General features: G+C 40.4%; 1 protein-coding gene across 4 annotated transcripts in view; it reads left to right on the top strand.

The window, feature by feature from the left end:
- Positions 1-16,680, top strand: part of SERGEF (secretion regulating guanine nucleotide exchange factor) — a 163,772-nt gene that overhangs the window by 60,515 nt on the left and 86,577 nt on the right. The window contains exon 10 of one of the 4 annotated variants that reach the window (XR_010070816.1): positions 1,477-1,550. The exons of the other annotated variants lie outside the window; for them this stretch is intronic. The gene's annotated coding sequence lies outside the window, so the exon portion shown is untranslated. The remainder of the gene's footprint in view (positions 1-1,476; positions 1,551-16,680) is intronic. 4 annotated transcript variants of the gene reach the window in all.

The following is a 16,680-nucleotide window of genomic DNA, read 5'->3' as shown; positions in this document are numbered from 1 at the left end:
AAGGAGTATGTACGTGTTTGTCTGTGGATGTGGCAATCCTCGCATGTGGGCTATATATAGAGACCAAAAAGTCCTCTCTGATGCATACACACATACATGCATATAGTTTATGCTGATGAGGTGGGTTTTTAACTTCACAGACTGTAGTGTGATGGACAGTTGCTGATTCATGGAGAAAAACAACCCTTCTGCCAAGAACTGGAAATCTGCCATGATGCTAAATGATCTGAGATCCCACTCCCATGGGCATGTGAGGATTTGCAAATCAACCAAGAGTCAGCCTACTAAACACAGTAGCATTGAAAGTAACCATTGAAACCAGTGTTTCTTTTTGTGGTTTTCCTCTGACTCCATACTTTGGGACTGAGAAGCAATTTAATGATTGCATCTTAGATTATATCCCCCAAAGCGCTTTCTTGATTTGCCAGGTATCTTATTAGTTATGTAGTTTTCTGTGTAAACCAGAATCTGTTCTACTTCTACAGCCAGAATTTTTTTAACAGATGTTCAAGCAGTAACAATTCAGATTAGAGCTTTGGATTCCTAGAGAGCTTTTGTTTGATTAAAAACCGAACCCAAGCCCAACAATAACAAATGCTTTTAAGATGGAAATACATCATAGCAGGGCTCAACGAATGTCTGGATGCCAATATCGAGAACTTCCAAGTTGACATAGAAAAAGCAAACAAAAGTCTCTATGGTCTCTTGAAAGGATATAAACTTTTATGAATCCTAAAAATAGACTTTGTAGGTGATTCTCTAACTGTCTGGTGAGGGTTTCTGTTATGTGCCTGTGAAACACCTGTCACTGGAGTGGGCTGATCCAGGATAGTAATTCATTTGCTTTTTCTAAACTCCCAGGCCTCACTATGTATTCTCTACTTGAATTGAGTAGACGTGAGGTTAGAGAAGTGACTTGCAAAAGTCTAGGTTTAGTTCTGTGGTCCATGGCTCAGTAAGTGAAAATCAAATGAGATGTAAAGTTTAATCCTAGGGAAAAATAGTCAAGAGGATCTCTGCTTTGCTGCACTCTTTGCCCCGGGACTGCTCTGAGGGTGATCCTGTCATCTCTTTAATAAGTAACAAGGCAGCAAAATAATCTCTTAGTTTTGTTGTTGCGGCTTGTCCATAGGTAGCAACAAAGAGGCTACATACCTCTAAATGCCTTTTTGTTCGCCAGGTGTCTGTGAGTTATGGTAGATCTGTCCTAACTGTGTCCTTCCTGAAGAGTCCCCTTTGAACTCTGTCGTCTTGTCTCAGGTTTATATGTGAAATACTTGGTGTGAGTAAAGAGTATGTTATCTAACCCAAGGTTGAGGATTCTAGTCTAAGAGGTAGGCTGCTTATTGGTGGTGGTGTAGGCCACTGGCGGGTAAAAGGTAAAGTCTTCAGTATGTTTGTGATATTGAGTATCTTCTGTGTCTACACAGCTGCTAATCTAAGGGTGCTGCTTTATGTAAGCTATGTTTCTTGCAGGGTTCCTTAGTCATAAAAATGCAAGTCTGGATTGCATCTTCCATCTGAGGATGAGAGGTCCTTCTCAGGTCAAGGTAATGAGTGATGAAATATAATTACCTTGTATGTTATTATAATGACTCATATATTTAGAGGTGCCTGTGGTATGAAATTTGGATGAATTGCACATTCTGATGGATGTTTAATTTTGTTTTCTCTTGCTATTGGCTGGTATCACCCCACTTAATGGATAGTACGACTACTTGTTGCAGAGATTTTACATAAGCATTTTGGGGTCTGTTTTGGGAATCTTTAGTTGATTCAGTAAATCAGTGTGATTATGATAGTGCAGGTGCAAAAACTGTTAGTTTGTGCGGCATATGCCAAGCTACAAGAATTTTTTAGTAATAGTTCTTTCTCCCCAGCAAAACTGATCGTATTGCACATGAATAAACTCCTGCAAAGGATTGCATTTAAGGTAGTCCATAGTGTACACTGGGACTGCTTTGTGAATAATTGTTCCTTGTGCTCCCTGCCTTATGTAATATCCTCTATTAATGATCCACACTTCTAAGGCATTCATTGCCCCAAGGTGTCTGTCTCTTGTGAACCATTTGATGTCGCCATACTTAATTTTCTGCTGCTGCTTTTCTTTTATTTATTGTCAATGCTAAACATAAGTTTGTGCTACTTTTAGAATGTTTCAAATTCAGTATTTCTAATCTTAAGATGAGTAATTTTAAATGCTTTGGTGAAATGATTCTGAATAAATCTCAAAACTTGTTTTTGATAAAGACCTGAGTTTTGCAAGTACAAAAATATTCCGCTGAATAGAAACAGTGTCTTGCCAAAGAAAGAGTTGGTAAGACCTTTACGTATTTCATATCTCAATGCCTTCTATGTGCAAAATATTAGCAACATATTTCACGTGCATGTGGTGTGCCTGCATTGGTTATATTCACTGTAGAACTCTACGGTTAACTTAAGTGCCAAGGAAGGAAGTATAGATTCATAGTTTGGTGAATTTACTGCCATATAACCTGTGGGCTTGGCAGTTGTATTTTTTAAGAGGCCCAGGTTATGGCAATTTGTTACAGTATTTCCCTATAAAGAAAGCGAGATGACTGTTTTGGTTGGTGGTTGTTTTTTTTTTTGGTTTGTTTTTTTTTTTTTTAGGTAAATGGAATACAATCAACGTCCAATTACTTGGTCTCAGAAGTATCTGCATATTAGATCTTAACTTTGGAGCCAGAACAGTCCTAGCTGTCTGGTGTAAAGGTGAATGTCCCAAAACAAGTTTTACCCTCACACATGTATGGGCAAGTAAAATCTGAAGTTAATTGCAGGTGGCCATGTCTGAGGGAGGAATTTTGTTCTCGTGCATGTAAGAAGATAATTTTAATAGCTGTAGTGAGATTTAGCTTACAGTTTCACTGGGCACTAAGGTGAGGAGCCCTTCTCTAGTGGCAGATAAATGACAGTGGGAGGAATTGTGGCAGGTTTTAAGTGGCACAAGTTACTAGATTGATTAGGTAACCCAGAGAAAAGGTACTAGCTCTGATAGCTTTTTCCTTTCGCAGCCTTTGAGTAGAAAAGGTTTTTTTGGATTTGCTTTATGCCAAGCAGATTTGTTGATTTAAAATAAAAAGGTGTCTTTTAAATCTCTGGAACACTTTTTTGTTGTTGTTGCCTTTGACGTAAGTTTATGAAAATGACTTCAGTTTAATTAGGCTTCGTTGACACAGTACTTTTCCACTGAATTTACTAGGAGCTTGCGAATGTGTTGTAACGAACTGCACTGCAGGCTGCAGTATCTGATTGTCATGCCAGGAGCATCACTAGCGTAGAGCTAAATAGAGATTGGTGAGGAAAGTGGGTCAGGAAACAGGCCTACTGTACCTGCAGAGACTGCAGAGTGCAGAAGCAATGGAGCAGAGTGTCCACAGCATGGCACTGTCTTACAAAACATAGGAGAGGAGACTGGCTGAGGATGTGGTTAGGATAGTGGGCATGTCTAGGAGCTAAAGATGCAGCTGCTTTTATTCTCCCTTCTCCCCCCGCACTATACACACTTGTTTTGCTGGGTGATTTTAGCAGTGCCCATTTTACTTTTTCTTTCCCTGCACGAAAATGTCCACAAAAACATTCTTTCACCTTCAGAAGTCAAAACCATCCAGTCCTGTAAGACAGACTGCTAGAGACATGCTTGCTGTTCTGTGTGAGACGGTGTTAATTGTTGCTAAGGAGTCTTTCCTACACTTTTCAAATGTAGGAGAGAAAAAGGCATGTAGTATGCCGCTCTGTAAACCTTGGCGTGGTTGTTTAAAAAGGCTTTTCTGAGCATATCTTGCTTCACTTGCAAATCCATCTTGCTGGAGGTGACATTCAGAGTAAAATTACAGTACAAACAGAAAAGGAGCAATAAAAAATCAAGCATCTCTAAGCAACCAGTGGACCTGCCAAAATTACTCAAAAAGTGGAAATTACATAGATTGAATGATAAACACAAAAGAAAGGGAGGGGAAAAAAAAAATCCCAAAAGGGCAGTTATAAGAATTTTTGCTGAAGTGTAAGAGACAATGGTGAAATGAACCAAAACAGATACTTTTAAAGTTCTTCTATTTCCTCTGCTGCCTGCCTTTGTTTCTGTGGAGCTTAATTACTGTGGCTCAAAGCAAGCTATTTTATAAGTCTTTTGGTGTACTGTATGCTCATCTATGTCCTGACCATAAGAGGAGATCTAAAGCAGGTGACACTAATTGAACAGAAAAAAAGAATATGTATTTTATCTTTGGGCATAATTGTTTTGATTACATTTGGTTTATGTGGGAAAGAATGCCTTGTATTTTGTTTTATTCTTGAGATTTACTTGAGATATGAGACCTAAGAGTAGGAAGGAAAGCCAGAAAGGTAGTTGTCTTTTTTTCAACTGGGAAAGGTCCATACTGAAAGGGAACGTTTTTCAGTAATCTTTTGGAGTATGAATCCGTTATTCATACAGAAAAAGGAAAGGGATTGGGTTCAGAGGCCTTCAGACTTTAGGTGCCAAAGCCTGCAAGGTTCTTATGTTCTCAGCTTCCCCTGAAGCTTCCACTGCATGGGTGAAGGGTGTATATCTAAATGCTTGTTAACTTAAGTCGAAGGATTGCCTTTGGTTAGGTTCAAATCAAAAAACAGAGGAGAGAGAAGGTAGCTTATGACTTCCTACCCTGTTTGTCTTAAGCTTTGGATCTCTGAGACATGATGAAAGTGGGAGATGGGACACTTGCAGCCCTTCTGTACTAAGAAAAGCAGAGCAATGCAGAGGGCATGATCAGGTATCTGTAATCTACTTTCATTAATGTTAGCTTGAATTGTTATGCAGAAGTAATACAGCCACATTGGTACAGCATGATGACAAGGCAAATGATTATTCTGCCAGTAACTCTTCCTCATTGTGACTGTACGCAAATCAGTTGTGTGGAGTGCTGAGACCACTGAAGAGTCTGTGTTTTATTATGAGATGCACATTAAATGCTATTGAAAAATGCTTTGGAAAACAAGGCTTTGGTTTGTAAGCAACTTGGATACTCAAAAGGGAGTCATCCCCATTGCCATAACTTCCAGTGTGTGTAATACATGAATGATAACATTAATAGCATTTCAAAGACAGGAGAATAAATGCCTCAGACTGAGACACCTGCAGTTACTGTAGTGGCATAGACAGTTCGGGGAACTGAATACATCAAAAATCATGGACTCTAGCAGTGTTAGTTTTATGTTTAAATCTGAGGTCAGTTCTACTGTGATAGTTCAGAGTAATCAAAATAAAAAAACCAAAAAACAAAAAAACCCAAACAAACCCTCCCTTCCCAACTATGGTCATTGCAGATAAATCTCATGAATTTCCCAGTGCAGATTACTGAAATGGGCAATGCTCAGTGTCACTGCTGCTTTTCAGAATCAGCTGATCTGGGAATTGATTAAACATCTCATGGTTCATGTTCTGCCCTGCTTTCACATATTGCATCAGATTTTTCTAACCTGTCTGATTCTGCATTTATATGGTGCTGTAAGCCGTTCTGGCTCAAAAGCCTTGAAACAGTGAGTGTAAACACAGAGGGGTACGCAAGCAGGTGCTGATTGTAGCAATGACAGCATTCCCTGGCTTTCACTCCGAAGGGAAATGACTTCATCTCCAGAAGACAATTTACAGCATGTACCACAGGCCATGGACAAGATGACATAGTGCCTTACGTGGTATTTATGCTTAATACTGAGTAAAGACGTTCCTAAACCCTCAAGGATTTTCCCCTTAATTCCTGCTTTGTTTTGCTTTTAATTGTGGATATGGAACTAATGTGGTAATCAAAGGAGAAGGTGAGACTGACTGCATTCGGTCTTTGCCCACTTTCTGGACTTCGGCTGCTTCTCCTGTCTTGTTCCTGAGGCCTGCAGTTGTCTCATTAAGTAGAGTTTCTCCTGAGCGGCGTTTTGCTGATTACGATTACTGGCTTGGTCAAAGTCTTTTGAAAAGAAGTTTTATTTTAAAATAGCACTATTATAATGAAAGGCACCCAAACCCCATCACACTTTGGCAGTATGTTGTGACAGTCTGGATAAGAATGAGCAGGTAGTAGCCCAAATTTTTAAAACTCTGGCATAAATCATACTGTATTGCACTGTTTTAGACACTTAAAGAAGCTGATTTTTAAAGATGCTACTCGTCTTGCAGTTTCTACTTACCATCACTTTTAAAAGTAGGCTATTTGAGCTCCTAGATATGTTATTTAACTGTGTTAAATTTTAATCAGACCTCATTTGAAAAAAAAAAAATCTTATTCTTTGGCTCTCCCCCTGGAAAGACTAGATCCCTTGACAATATAGCAGGCAGACCTGTAGAGGGGTTCTTCAGAAGTTTAAATTAACTTCTCCAGGCTTGCCATGGAGGTGAACAGTGTGTTTGTCCTGTTTGCTCTTGACAGCTGGTGCATGTTGCCCATAAGGAGAGAGACTGACCTCTTCTCTGGCTTTCCTTTTGGCAGCCCACAGCAGGGTTGTACTTCCTGAGCTGAAGCTTGAGGCTGCATGGCATGCCTCAGTCACTGCCTTCGAGTCACCTCAGTCCCAGCAGCCCTTATGAAAAGTTGGTCTGAAATGTGGTGTCTGGGACTGGGGTGACACAGATTGCGTAAGATACACGTGAATGTAAGAATGAATGTGTGGAGATGCCCTTCTGATTGCTGAGAGAAGCGCGCTCAATATTTTTTCATGCATCAGAGTGCCACAAGTAGTTCTTTAAGAGCTTGCCTCCGAAAATAAACTTTCAGGTTCATGTCATCTTAAAAAAAAAAAAAAAAAGAAAAAAAAAAAAAAAAAAAAAGTACTTTTAATACCCATTTTTGGAAACTTCTCTGATAAATTCCTGAGTTTAAAGTTGGCTTTTAGTCGAAGATTGTGTTTGCGTGCTGGGTTATGCAAATTCTTCCCTTGTTTTTCTTATTGTAGTATAAAGTAGCGTGTTTCACAAAACTTACCTTATTTTAATCTCTAAAAAAAACTCCAACAAAACATATCAGCTTACTAATTGTTGTCTTTGAGATTAAAATACAATACTGGTCACTTAAAGACCACCAATCAAAAACTTGAAAAATTAAAGCCAAGAATTTCCTCAAGAAATTTTGTGTCAGTTTGAATTCAGAGATGCAAACCCTTGTTCTCAGCAAAAACTTGTCATAAGAACACTTACCATAACACAGTGTTGGCCAATAATATCTTAAAATAATTTAACTTTGGTTGCTAATGGAGATGATGGTGTTCCCAGTGCTTCAGATGTTCTGTACTTGGTGTTTCTGACCTTGCAACTGAAACAGTCAGTTTGAAAAGTTGTATGGCCAATCGCAAATTTTTCTAATGTAATTCCTGATTTCAGGCCCTGTGGACTTGGAATTTCTCCCATAACTAACGTACAACCCTTTGCCCTCCAGTTTTGGATGCGAACTCTTACTCTTCAAAACTGCTCTATTAAGCTGTATTGTCAGTACTTGATCGTAATTTTGTTTGGACACTTTATTAACAAGTAGATGGTTTTCACAGATAGAGGAATAGTTGCGTTGTTAGACTACATTTTCCCTTGTGCCTAGTATGCTACCACTTCTGATTACTTGACTTCAGAGTCCTTAATATCCTTATCGTTATTTTTAATTCTACTACCCTTATGCTCAACCCTGGTGCTATAAATATGTGAGTAGGAGTGGCAGACTTCTGTTATAAGCGAACATTTCTCTTCTTGTATTTTGTTTTTAGGATGTGTGTTCGAGTGATGAGGAACACTGTCTTGATTAGGCCAAAGGTGAAAGGCTTCCAGGCAGTCCTAAACCATGGTCAGAAGTTCAGTGAGGAGGTGGAGAATTAAGCTACTTGTTCTTTTCTCTCAGAAGAAATTAATTTCTTATATACTCAGATTTAAATGCAGTAGATAACTTAATATGCAAATACGCACCTCTTCTGCAGAGTTGTTGATGATAAGAGATGATGAGATATTTTTTTTTTCTCCCCCACAGATTTCATTTGGATTTTTCTCATGCTCCCAGTGTTAAGGACACTGTAAATGTACGTTAAAAAAAGGCTACCTTCTTCCCCTTCTTCCACCCTGCCAAGAGTTAGCTTCTGCCTACATAGTTTTTGCTTTGTCTCCTTCCAGTTTTATTCATTATAGATGTCTTTCGTTGTAAGAGGTAGGTTATCTTTTCCATAGTAAACCTTAATTCAAAATCTCAATGCCTGTGATTTTAAAAACAGCAACAGAAACAAACCAAGCTTAGTACTTAGTTGTGTTATGCTTCTTTAACATCAGTTTTCTCTGGGACCTTTTCCTATCCTGAAGCTTTGTATTTGATTTCATGCTGAGCTCACTTTGGACAATGCACAAAAGCTTTCAGATGAGCAGAGAAGTGGAAACATAAAAATGATCCTTTAACAAAGGGTTGTTAATAACCACGTTTCAATTTTTGATGTTGCAAATAGCTCATTTAAAATTCGTTGAACAGCTTATGGGTTGGGTTTGGTTGTTTTGTTTTTTTCCTGGCTGGAACATCTTCAGTTGGGAGTAGCCTGTGAGGTGGGTGAAGGTGGTGATCATGAGAAGGCACTTTGGAAAGAGGGACCCGGGGGGTTGCTGCTCTTGATGTAGGCTGGAACCGCAAGTGAATTGTAAGGCCTTGGTCAAAACAGTTGGCAGTTTGAAATTGGGCATTATTCTAGTACTATTTTCTTAAATGGTAATGAAAGAGCCTTAAACCTCTATCTCTCTGTAAATGAGTGGCTGAAAACATTAAAAAAGGTATGGCTCTTTAAAAAAGAGCGCTGTTATTAGGCAATTTATTAGGTCCTTCCAAATGAATATTTAGGTTCTCCTTTGGTGTTCTCAGTGACGCTGCTTTGGATGGAAACACTTAAGAAGCAGTGCTGCTGGCATTCCACGGCCGTGAGCAGAGACACAAGCTTCGTTGGTTTGCCTGAGCCAACACTGGGCTCTGTCTGATCTGGAACTAGAGCTAGGTTCTCTGAATTGCAGTCCCAGGCATTTTCTGTTAGATCATCCTTGCCTTTTGCATGAAGCTCTGCTTCTTTGATTTGGAGCATCCCAAGAAAGCTGGTTTGAAATGAGAAATTATCTTTACAGTATGTGGACAGCTGTCTGATTTACCCCAGGAGAGTCTTGAATAGTTAGTCTTGTTATGCAGCTCTGAGGCTAGGAGTCCCTTGCAGAACCCACCTTGAAAGACAGCAGGAGAAGTAAAAAGCTACATCTCTTAAAAGAAAAAGAAAATAGCAATTCTTTCCTGAATTCCCCAGAAAACCCGCTCCAACTAGGTGAAGTTGTTTCATGTGTCCTTATCTAGTGTTGCTTCTGAGATTTGGTTCTATCTTACGCTGCTGTATATGTAAAGTTTTTAAGAACACAGGGACAAGCGTGATTATATAGTCATATTTTCTTAATTCAAGCTGGAGACCTTTACCCAGATTGTTCCTGCAACAGGAATAGGGTGGGTTTTTTTAAGTGATGGCATCTCCCTTAGGATACCCAGCCATGACTTTATATGGTGGAGGATTTGGTTTGGTCCTGTTTTAATTGCTGCAGTAGCAATTTTGTCTTATACTTGCCTGATCTTGCAGAGATAAAGTTACTAATTATTTTGCAATGTCCCATTATTAACAGAGGGCCAAGAAATCTGGAGACTTTCTACAACTCATCAGAGCTAACATGATCCTTTTCCCCAAACTGTGAAGACTCGGATGTATAATTGGGTTTCTGCAGCTCTCAGTAGCAGTTTCTGAACTGCCTGTCTTCTAGTGGGGCCCAAAGCGTTCTTTTGTAATGAAGCTATCTGGTATGGGGTGACAGCCATTTGGTTGGAACTATATATAAACAATTGATGCTGAAATTATCTATTGTTTGTCATAAATACGTATTTCAAGAACATACTGTTGTCTTCATATATGGCAAGACATAGATTTAGAAACAGTCCTATCTAATTTGATTAGTTTTGATTCTTTTCCAACTTCTTCTCTTTTTGGATGTTTGTATCCCGTGAGCAAGCTGCGAAAAAGCTCTGTCTTGCTGTTTGATTATGTAGGGGGTTACTTTTGCAGCTCTTCAATCAAAACAGTTTGTGGGCCAAAAACTTGAAAAAGAGTTTAAAACTTGTTCCTTCTTTAGGTAGAAAGAGTGGATGAGAAGGTGTTTTCTTGAGTGGTGTTTGTTTTATGTTTTGAACAATTCCTCATACTTTGTTTTTTGACAGTTGACTCAGGGAGTGACAGTTGATCACAGCTTAAACGTGTATGTGAGAAACAGTTTTCTGCATCTCAGGGGGGTGGGGGAAGGGGCGTGTGGAATTAATGCGTTTGCCTTTATTTGAAAAACTAAGGGGACCAAAGGAAATAAGGTAAACCATCTCACTGGTGTAGTTTAAGCTTTCAAATTATTCAAGTGACTTTTTTTTTTGGTAACCAAACTTTTTTTCAAGACACATGCTGCACTACATACTTTCACTGCCTTTTAATGGCATTAGTGAAAGGATAAAAGTGTGTGAAAGTGTGAAAAATGTGTGAAAACAAGCAGCTTAGATGTTTTCTGGTTTCATTTTTTACTTGGGATATTATTTGAGGTGGTGATCAGTATTAGAAACTTAGTCTCTTATTGCAGAGAAAAATTGTGCAGAAACATGGTGTAGATCTTTATTTAAGGCTAGCAATTTTTAAGAAAACAAATGAAAGATTAAAGAACATTTGATTACAACAGATCACAGTTTTATTCTGTTGTGATGTGACAATACATTAGCTTGCAAGCTGTTGCTCTCGGATGGTGTGATGGGTGGTTTAAGAGCCCAGTTCCCTGGTAACCTTGTGGAGTGCCTCAGTCTTTCCTATGGTGTGGCCGTCACATCATTTCATGCAGGCATATTCAAGGCAGATGCAAGATGTTGTCTGATCCATACAGACTCTGTGCTAAGGTGTTCTGAAAGTAACCTTGGTGGAAAGCGAGCAGCTTTACTGAAACATTTCCCTGTGATGCTGTTGCTAGGGCAACTGTGTCTATTGTCTGTGTGCGTGTAGCTGAGTCTGGCTCCTAGATACTGCAGTGTGGAAAAGCATTGCCTTTAAAAGTGCCTCCCTTCCCCCATTTTTGGTAGGTTTGAAGGCAGCAAAGGCTGATAAGGCCTCCCTTATCAAACTCATCCTTCCTATTTTGCTTTCAGTTTGCTACTAGTTTAGGCATGTGGCTTAATAAAACAGAACCATGCTGAAAATGGAAGGGGAGCTGATGTCTTGCTGAAGCTCAGTTTCTGTTGCTCTGTAGCGATAATCCAGGATGGTTTGCAGAGGCAGGCAGCAACATAACCGTAGGGCAGGATATGCCCAGTTTCTCGCCCTGCGGAGGGAGAGGAACCTTTTTTTCTGTGACAGGGAGGCGGCAGTGATGAGCACTGGAAGAAGGCTGGAAAAGGTGTGTGGTGCACAGTGGAGGAGGGCTCAGAAAGGAGTACACAAGGGATGCCAAAAAGGTGGGCTGGAAAGACTGTTCATCAGCAGGAGGCCTTCACCCATGTCTCTGGACAGTGATCTGGCTATTCTGATTTGTAACCATAAAATGTCATCATTTTCTTAAACCAAAATAATATTAGTAGTAATAATAATTATAATCCCCATCTACTTGATGGTGCTGTTTCTGCTACGTTGAGAGGGTGCTCAGGGGGTTCCATCAACAAGAATCCCCTTCTGCAATTTTACTTTCTGTTATTTTTTTCTTTCCTCATATATATTCTGCGGAACACTTTGAGGTGTGTGCACTCCTATTCTGTGCTGGCTGTGTTTTAGTGGCAGATGACCGAGGGGGACCAGCATTGTGCATTAAAGAGGCCTGAGAAGCAAAAAATTTCATTGATGTGGAAGTGAAGTGGGAAATAACTTTCTGTAATTAATCTAAAATGTAGTAGGCTGATGAAATGAATTTAAGATTGAGCATTCCCTTTCCTCTGTTGCACCTTCTTCCTGTAGGAAGTGGTAGACGGAGTAGACTGGTAAGCCCCTCTCAGCATGAATAACGAATGTGTCCTGCTTTGTAAGTGAACCTGAAGAGTCGTATGCCTCAGTTTGATGTGAGCTGATCAAACTCATCAAACTCAGTTTGATCAAACTGATCAAACTCATCAAACTGATGCCTCAGTTTGAGTAGGGAGGGTGAAACCTCCCTACACTCTGTAGTTCACAGGGGCTTTAACAATTCTTTATGAATCAAGAAGTCCCCAGTTTTTGCTGCTGGCTACTGGGTTAATGTTGCTGAATCCTAGAATAGGGCTCTGTATATTTTTATCTGTAGGTTATCTGAGTGAGAGAATGAAGGTGACGTGAGGAGATGCAAGCGACATGCCAAACAATGAAGCTGTGCTTGGACAGCATCTGAATGGAAGCCAGGGAAATAATTCTAATGCATTGCCTAGCTACTCATTTTTTTCCCCTCCAAAAGAGTCTTTTGTTATCCAAGTATATTTTTAGTCTTTTTTTTTTTTCAAACCGGTCAACACTTCATTCATGTTTGTGTTGAATACGTTCTTCCTCCAGTTTTCGAGAGACTGATGCCTGTAGAGATGGAAACAATTTCCTTAATTGCTGAGGCTGAGGTGAATGTTATTACCCTTCGTGCTGACCTGAAAGAACCTTTTTCTTCAGGCAGTCTCATGAACAATTTAGCCTTTGATATTTCTTAGCTCCCTTTAAGTCAAGAGGGAGCTGTAGAAAAGCACGTGGAAAATCATTCCTTTAAAAATTATTTTAAGAAGCATAATTTGTGCACTCTGTAGATCACGGTCATATACTGAATTTATTCTTTTTAAAGGTGCAGCATAATTCTGAGCTTGTTCCTGTTTCTGTTTGTTTTAAAATTAGCAGTGCCTTCTGTACTCAGGAAGGTCCAAAATAGAAATTTAACTTCTAAGTATGGGCTTGTATATGTTCCTAATAATGATAAATTCAAGGATATGTTAAATATGTTCCTCTATGTGGGTAAATTAGCGGTTGTAGTCTGGTTTCTCCTGCATACAAGATTTGTTGGTCTTTATTGAGGAACTGGGGTGAGGGGGCATGGAGAAACAATATATGTGGAGTTTTAAAAAGCCTGATAATTTTCAAAGGTAGGAAGGGAAAAGAGATGCTTTGCACACCCCTTTACTTTGTCCTTGCTCCCTTTCAGTTTCAGGACATCTTTCTACCCTTGCAGACTACAGAGTAAAGTCAACCATGAAAATCCGCAGAATATTTTACTGCCTTATTTTCACTTTCAAGTGATCTTCAACATACACACACGCCATTTGCTTGTTTATTAGATTTTAGATTCCCCCCCCCCGCCCCCAATAGCTTAGCTTAGTAGTTTTTCCACTTGTGCTCTGCAGTCCTTACGAAGGAATGGAAGGTGCCCTTTATGTCAGAATGCCTATATGAGCACACAGAAAGAGAAGTAGGAGACTGGAGAGGTGAAAGGAGAGAATGAATGGAAAAAGGAGAAAAGTCCAGAAAAAGAAGAAAATACATGAATGTATGTGGTAAAGATTATTTGGTATTTGTGGCATTTGCCACAGATGCAGTGGTTAAATGCGTTTGGAGTCATTGGAAGCAACGTGCTTCAATTCCCATTGTTATTTGAACATTGTAATAGCATGGCAGCCATGCCATACAGATGCCACCTCTGTTAAGAGGAAGTAGCTTGTATTTAGAGCAGATATTGGGGAGGCTGGGCAAAGCAGTAAATGTGTAAGCCTGTGTGCATCATGTAAGCTTACAGCATGAAGGTCTGTGTTCAGGAACGGTACGTTGGCCACAGTGCACTCAAGTCAGAATGGCAAAAACTTTGGCTGGCAAAAAAACCTGGCAAACTCCAACACTCATGGTATTTGCCAACCTGTGAGTACATACACACCTCCTTCACAGGATGCTTAAGCAGTAGTTCTCAGTCTTTCACACGCAATGACCTTCACTGTGAAAGTAAACTGCTTCTGAAGTTGATGGCCTGAGAACTCAAGGCAGATGAGATGGGTTTTAGCAGTCATGCAGTGATGCTTCAGTTTAATCAGGTTTGAGAATATCTAGGAAGGGGTTTCCTTATTGTTGTTGCTGTTCTTAGTTGGGCTGCATATGTGACTTCAGGTTAAATGAGAACCTTTCAGAAATCTCAGATAGGCAAAAATGCTGCCTCTTGACTTAAAATCATAGAATTGCCTAGGTTGGAAGGGACCTTTCAGATCATCTGGTCCAACCATCAACCTAACTCTGACAAAAACCATCACTAAACTCTATCTCTAAGCACTATGTCTACCCGTCTCTCCATCTAAAGGTGGATGCCACTTTGAATTAGAAATGCATGAGAGGTGAGTGTGTTCTCTAATTAGTGGCGAAGTGAGGTAAGCTTAGGAACTGTGGGGTCGATGAGTGGACAGTGAGGTGGATTGAGAACTGGCTGAATGGCAGAGCTCAGATGGTTGTGATCAGCAGCTCAGTCTAGTTGGAGACCTGTAACTAGTGGTGATCACCAGGGGTCAGTACTGGGTCCAGTCTTATTCAATATATTCATCGATGACCTGGATGAAGGGACAGAGTGTACCTCAGCAAGTCTGCTGGTGACACAAAACTGGGTGGAGTGGCTCACACACCAGAAGGCTGTGCTGCTGTTCAGTGAGACCTGGACAGGCTGGCGAGTTGGGCGGAGAGGAACCTCATGAAGGTCAACAAGGGCAAGTGTAGGGTCCTGCACCTGGGGAGGAATAACCCCATGCACCACTACAGGTTAGGGGTTGAGCTGCTGGAGAGCAGCTCTGCAGAGAGGGACCTGGGAGTCCTGGTGGAGAACAAGTTGACCATGAGGCAGCAAGGTGCCCTTGTGGCCAAGAAGGCCAAGGGTATCCTGGGGCGCATTATGAAAAGCATGGCCAGCAGGTCGAGGGCGGTCATCCTCTCCCTCTACTCTGTCCTGGTGAGGCTGCATCTGGAGTACTGTGTCCAGTTCTGGGCCCCTCGGTTCAAGACAGACAAGGAACTACTGGAGAGAGTCCAGTGGAGGGCTCCAAAGATGATGAAGGGACTGGAGGATCTCTCTCCAGAGGAAAGGCTGAGAGACCTGGGTCTGTTCAGCCTGGAGAAGAGAAGACTGAGGGGGGATATCATCGATGCTTATAAATATCTAAAGGGCGGTTGTCGAGAGGATGGGGCCAGGTTCTTGTCAGTGGTGCCCAGTGCCAGGACAAGGGGCAATGGGCACAGACTGTAACGCAGGAAATCTGTCTGACCATGAGGAAAAATTTCTTTACTGTGAGGGTGCCAGAGCCCTGGAACAGGCTGCCCAGGGAGGTTGTGGAGTCTCCTTCTCTGGAGATATTCAAAACCTGCCTGGATGCGTTCCTTTTGAACCTGCTGTAGGTGAACCTGATTTGGTGGGGGGGTGGACTCTAGATGATCTCTGAAGGTGCCTTCCCACACCTAGCATTTGGTGATTCTGTGCAGTCTGATGGGCTGCTGACTTTAATATAGCCTGTAGTACTCTTCATCTGTTGCAAAAATGCTGCCACTTTAATAAATTATGTTAAATCTCCATTCTTCAGAGTTTCTATACTTTTGTATTCTATCTAGTGGCATAGACTGTTGCATCAGATGAAGCTGGAATTTTAAAACTGCATATTATTTAAGCGGTATTTTAAAAATCAAAAGGAAAACAGGTCTTGTAAAGGGATTTCTGATCAGTGTATTTCACAGTGACTCTCTAGATGTATTAATTGAAGAATGTGTTCCTGTCTTTGGGAGTTATTTTGAAGTATTGATTCTTTTTTATAATGAGTATAGAGCACTGTTCATAAAATGTTATTTGAAAAATTGTCTTGTCTGTCTTGATTTCTGTGTGCTGTTAGAGCCACCCTGTGAGAATGGAAGGAAAAATGTGATTTAACAGTAGGAGGATGGGAGTCTGACTTCTGTGCATGTGGGAATATTGTAATCTTACTGAGTAGCAGGAAGACAGATGAATTAATGCAGGAACTCACCTACAGTATCTCTGCCCTCCCTAGCTTGTTTAGGTTAGCCAACTCCCTTGTAGTCTGTATCAAAGATTAAAATACTCTCCTTTAAGGCTTTATGCAACAAAATATTTCAATATGAAACCTTACGGAAAAAGTTTTGTGATTGCAATGTCAATGTCTATGATTACAATTTATTTAGGAAGAATCAAGTGTACTCGGAGGAGTGAAAGGGGCATTTCATATTAAAAACGGCATTACCCATTCCTCAGTCATTAACAAGTTGGAAATAAGAGGTCTTAAGGTGTGTCCAACACACCTTAAGGTGGGAAATCCTTTCCACTCCCCTGAAACAAAACATAAGATAAGGCACTGACTGCAGCCTGCCATGAGCCACCCCATCACAGGATGACCAGCTCCATCTAGTAGGGATAAAAAAAGAGCTGTGATAATGTGGGTGAGTTTGCTCTCAAAGGCAAATACAGGAGGCTATGCACTGTTAATACTAAAACATCTTAAATATATCTATTGGCAAAACATCAAACCATGGCAAGGCAAATTTTACATTAGTAATAATTTCTACTTTGCATTTGGGGAAAAAGCAGCAGTATCATACAGTGATGAGATTCCCTTCTCCATACTAACATTTACTCAGCCTCTAGAGGTAGAATTTTAAAAATTAAGG

Source organism: Chroicocephalus ridibundus, chromosome 4, assembly GCF_963924245.1.
Source record: "Chroicocephalus ridibundus chromosome 4, bChrRid1.1, whole genome shotgun sequence".
NCBI lineage: Eukaryota > Metazoa > Chordata > Aves > Charadriiformes > Laridae > Chroicocephalus > Chroicocephalus ridibundus.
This window is presented reverse-complemented; position numbering and strand designations above follow the sequence as displayed.